The sequence below is a fragment of the Lepidothrix coronata genome, unplaced genomic scaffold (assembly GCF_001604755.1).
Source record: "Lepidothrix coronata isolate B3197 unplaced genomic scaffold, Lepidothrix_coronata-1.0 Scaffold81, whole genome shotgun sequence".
Taxonomy (NCBI): domain Eukaryota; kingdom Metazoa; phylum Chordata; class Aves; order Passeriformes; family Pipridae; genus Lepidothrix; species Lepidothrix coronata.
Window position 1 is genome coordinate 2,501,121 of NW_016690261.1, and position 5,602 is coordinate 2,506,722.

A 5,602-nucleotide genomic window follows, 5' to 3' on the forward strand; every position below is an offset into this window, starting at 1 on the left:
TTTAAAAAAATTATTTTCCTCTTGCATTTTATTTAGCAGGAACAGGTAAAAGTGAGTGATACAGTGAGCTTACAGTTAAACAATGTGGATCATCAGGGAACATCGCTTGAGCTTGTTCCCTCACACTTTTATATTTAGCACTATAAGCGTGGCATGTATTCTACATGGTCACAAGTCACAATGGTCACACGTCTGTACAATTAAGACTGTCTAGTTACAGGAATATTAACGTTTTCTCTGGTCAATACCTGCTGTATTGTTCAGTGTGACTAATATTTTATTGCAGAGATTCTTTCTTCTTCCCTGTCAGTCTCAGGCTTTGTCTGTCTCTGTATTACATTACCCTTGAAATGTTCCGATACAGTGGTTATTAACTAATCAGCCAGAGGAATATGAAATAAGATTTTCTTTAAGTATTACAGGATTGCACTTCTGATCTCAAAAATTTGATTGTGACTAGTGATTTGTAATGGATAGTACCTTAGAAAATAATTTTAATGGAGATTTTGATAAATTTAATTTTGTGATGTATGGGGCAAACTTTCCTTAAGGGGATCTGAGTTACATATTTGATACTTTCTTTGTCTCCTGCTTTGTAGGGACAAAACCTTGGATTTACTTTGTTTGTTCTTTTGTTGCAAATACAGAGGCCTAAGTTGATGATCTAGCTTCAGTCCTTAATGATGAACCTGGTTAAATCAGAGATTTATGAAGTGTACAGACTCCTTCAAATGAATTAGAAACCCAGAGCAGATAAAATTTCATAAGCAGGTAAAGATATGGTATGTCATCCTTACACAGAGACTATGTTACTATTTCAATATTCTTCTGTATAGAATTTTAAGGAGCATCTTTCTGAGAAAAAGAATACCAACCAGAAATTTCATCTTCCTTGTACACTTAAATTACAGTTTACTTGTCATGATTATGAAATCTAGTTGTGAGTAGTTGCGTCTAGTTGGCAACATTAGTCTCAAAACTAGAATTACATTTATTTGGAGAGTGTGTGATAGGATCTGGTTAAACATTTCCTGCTGCTCCCTCATCACTTTGCTATGGGGAACTACTGGTACTTTAAAGCTTCAGCGTGAAGACAACTGACTAAGTAAGAGGACATATCTCTTTCTAGTATTATTTATCATCTTCTGAAGGATAAGAGAGGAGGAATCCCATTCTTCATCTTTTCCAAAAAGTGTCAGTGGATCTGTAAACTTACTCCTTCACGCATTTCAGGAGGCATATAACATAAAGTCATAAATGCTTATACAGTTGCTAAAAGGTTTTTGACCATCTGAATGCTTTCACAAGTGATAACAGACCACTAGAAAAAGAAACAAACTAAACAAACCCTTTCCCAGAACCATAGACTTTCAGTGCTAGGGTAGAACCATGATAAGCTTATTTGGTATAGTCTGGAGGGGGGGGTGGTCTGGATAAAATGTTAAAATGAGAATCTCAATAAACTGAAAAATTGAAAAGGAGTTCAGGACAGGTATAAATCTCCTTTAATATCTCCTATAATGTTCCATGGGTCTTACTAAATATATATTATAGTAAACTGAAGAAGTTTATGAAATCCCCAGATCAATAAATGTCAAAATAAAAACGGTTATAAGTTCATACACAGAAATATTGAAAGCAGATAGGAAATTGAATAAGGAAAAAGCCACAACATAAAACACACACAAAAGATGATGGAGAGGTTTGAACAGAGTACAAGAAAGTTTGAGGTCTTTATCAAATAGACTGGATGAAATAGTGGAAATTTTATTGTTGAATATAATCAGTGATGGAAAGGGAAGAAAAAACACCATTATTGGTCCCTATTTCTTCCTTTTATACTATAAAATATTGAGATGACCCTGGGTTTTTACAGTAAGATTGCTTTCCATTGGAAAGCAAACAAATAAAATGCTTTACTCAGGGGACCATGGTAGGATGGTGGGTTTTTTTGGTGAAAAAGCTCTGTGATTACTTTTACCATGAACAAAGTGAACCATCAGCCCTTGACTTCTTTAAGTTTTTGGCAGGTAATGGATTATACTCTTTTGTAATAGGGATTAGGTAATAAAGAACGTATTTATGCACCTTCACTGTATTGCTACTCGTGCCACAAAGCATGCTAGTTTCTTATTTTTCTGTAACACAAGGTTTTCGGTATTATAAACAATTTTCATCATGCCATAAGCATACTCTTTATATCTCTGTAAGCTTTACTGTTTATTATCCACCATTATATTTTTAGAAGTTCAGGATATTTTCTTTACTTAATGCCAAACCCTCCTGTAAAATAAAATGCTTTATAATTGAACCCACAGGAAAAGTCAATATGAAACAAGCACTTCTGCGGTGTGAGTAAGTCTTATAAAGACTGGTCTGCATTAAGAGAGTTTACGTACACAAACAAGACAAAAAAGTTCCTTAATTCACACGGGAAGACAGTCAACATTTTGATTCCCTATGTTCCAGAACCATTGTTTTTGAATCCATCATTCACAACAACTTGCATGACATACAGGCTCCACAGAGCATTGTAGGATTAACAGGAAGCTCCTATGACAGATTATTTTGTTTAATTTTCTAATAGTTGAGTCTTTGGGTAGATGTGCAGCAATTGCAAAGCAGCACAGCTGCAGACTTAACTAAATTGAAAAGAAAACTCTCCAAGTGGAAAAAAATATCTCAAGGAGCCTCCTAGGCAAGAGAATAAATGCATTTGCTTTAATGATTTCTGTTATTTCATGGAGGGGAAAAAACAAACAATTGCCATAAGTAAAGCTTCTCTTGCTTCATACATTTCTGTTAGAATTAAAAACCTGGATTTTAAGGGCTGCTAGCAAGAACAATAATGTTTAAAATATTCTTGGTATTTGTGATATATAAATCACTGAATGCGTATTAGAGCCAAATTTAATGGTCTGAAGGCTCAGATAAAAATTTGAAAGTTGTGTGGGCTTTTTTTGTTTGTTTTTCACTGTATTACTTTATGTGTATACTTATTATTTAGGTAGTTAAATTGTTTTTTTTTTTAAATTTGACGCCTGAAATGCTCCAATCTATGGCTTTTCAAAGAGTCTCAATTACCCAGTGGCCAGATTAGCAAAAGACATAATGTCTTTCAGGTTAGGCACAGATAACACAAAAACTAATTTCAGCCTGAGCAAGCTAACCTTCTTCTGTGAGCGGCAAATACTTTTTCCTTGGATCATTCATATCAGGTAATTTATCATCCTGATCAACTGACTTCTGGACAAATATCTTCTTATAAACAACAGTATTGTTAGCTGGAGGTAGTTTCCATTTAATCCCTTATGAAATTTGTTTTCACCTCACACACAGACATACTTCTCTCCCAGAGCCTCATAATAATGATCGAAAAAAAGTTGCTACATGAGGAAGTTTTACTGACAGATGTAAATATTCCAGATGGGAATTCTTTTAAGACAGGTTCCCTTGCTATAATGTAAGGTTAGGGCACCTGAGAAAAGAAATACTTACAGCTGGATTCAAATTGGAATTACACGAGAGAGGTGTCAAGATACTCAAGCTCGGCCAAACTCAAGCATGGTCAGAGGTGGAATTGGCTAGAGAACCAGGGAACTTCTAATTCAATGGAGAAAGATGTAAGAAGTCTAAGTATTTCCAGGATTAGCTGGCAGCTCCCCAAGGGAATTTTTTTTGTTTGCTTAGAATTGCGTATTAGTATGCACAGCTGTGCAGGCAATGATGTTCTAATTGTCTGCGCTCAGTTTCACTGTGCTCATTATAAGATATGCCAGCCATTTTTCCCCCCTCTGATTTTATTATAAATCACCACTGGAAAAAAATCTATTAGGAAACATCACTATTTATTAATTAGATGTACAGTATCAAACCGGAAATAAAGAAAAATAAAACTGAAATCTGAATCAGTATCACATGAGAATTGTATGAACTTATGTTTGCATGCTACTGCAAGGGAACTAGCAATATCAACTAAGGCTCAGCATACACAATATTCAAAGCAGAAAAAGCAGAAAAGATGATGTAGATTAATATCATATGATCTGGATTTTTCTGTGTTTTGGGCTGCGTATTTTGAATTCTTAATAAGAACTAAAAACTCTGGAACAATTGCATTAATAAAAAACATCAGAGAGAGCCACAAGCAAAGTTAAATTGAAGCATGTTTTGTTTGTATCAACAAATAAGAAGGCTTAGAAAAGAATGCATGCAATCTAAAGATACACAGTCTGCTTGAATACTTCTTGAAGTCTGTAATTTTATCAGATTACAAAATTCAAACTTTTTTGCAATCAGAGAATTATAGAATGGTTTGGGTTGGAAGGGGACCTTGAAGATCATCTAGTTCTAACCCTTCTGCCATGGGTAGGGACACCTTTTAACCAGAGCAGGTTGCTCAGAGACCCCTCTAACCTGGTCTTGTATACCTCCAGGGATGGGTCATCCACAACTTGTCTGGGCAACCTGCTCCAGTGCCTCACCACGCTCACAGTAAAGAATTTTTTCCTAATAGCTAATCTAAACCTACTCAAACCTTTCAATTTTAGCTTATTCCCCTTGTTTTGTCACTATATGCTTTTGTAAATAGTCTCGCCTCATCTTTCCTCTAAGTTCCCTTCAGGTACTGGAAGGCTGCAATTAGGTCATCCCAAAGCTTTCTCTTTTCCAGACTGAACAATCCCAGTTCTCTCACCCTTTCCTTATAGGAGAGGTGCTCCATCCCTCTAATCCTCTTGGTGGCCGTCCTCTGGATTTGCTTCAACAGGTCAATGTCCTGGCTGGACTGGGGACCTCATGAGAGTGGAGTAGAGGGGCAGAATCATCTCCCTCGACTTGCTGGCCACTCTGCTTTTGAGGCAGCCCAGAATATGATCAGCTTTCTGGGCTGCAAGTGCACAGTGCTGGTTCGTGTCCAGCCTTTCATCCACCAGCACCCCAAGTTCTCAGCAGGGCTGCTCTTGATCTGTTCATCCCCCAGCCTGTATTGATACCGGGAGTTGATCCAACCCAGGTGCAGCACCCTGCACTTAGTCTTGTTAAACCTCATCAGGTACCCATGTGCCCACTTCTCAAGCCTGTCTAGGTCCCTCTGGATGGCATCCCATCCTTCAGGTGTGTCAACAACATCACTGGGCTCGGTGTCATCTGCAAATATGCTGAGGGTGCACTTAATCCCTCTGTCTATGTCATTAATGAAGATACCAAATAACACTGGTGCCAATACGGACCCTTGAGGGACTCAACTTGTCACTGCTGTGCATCAGGACTCTGAACCATTGACCACTATCCTCTGGATGCAACTGTCTAATCAATTCCTAATCCACTTTACAGCCCACCAATCAAGTCCATCACTCTCCAGTTTCGAGAGAAGGATTGCGGAGGACTGTGTCAAAGGCTTTACTGAATTCCAGAGAAATTACATCTATAGCTCTTCCCTTACCCACTGATGTAGTTACTCCATCACAGAAAGACAATAGGTTGGTCATACAGGATTTGCCCTTGGTGAATCACCTCCTTGTTCTCCATGTGCCTTAGCAGAGCTTCTAGGAGAAGCTGTTCCATGAAAGATGCTGATACAAGGATTCTAAATGAAAAGGAA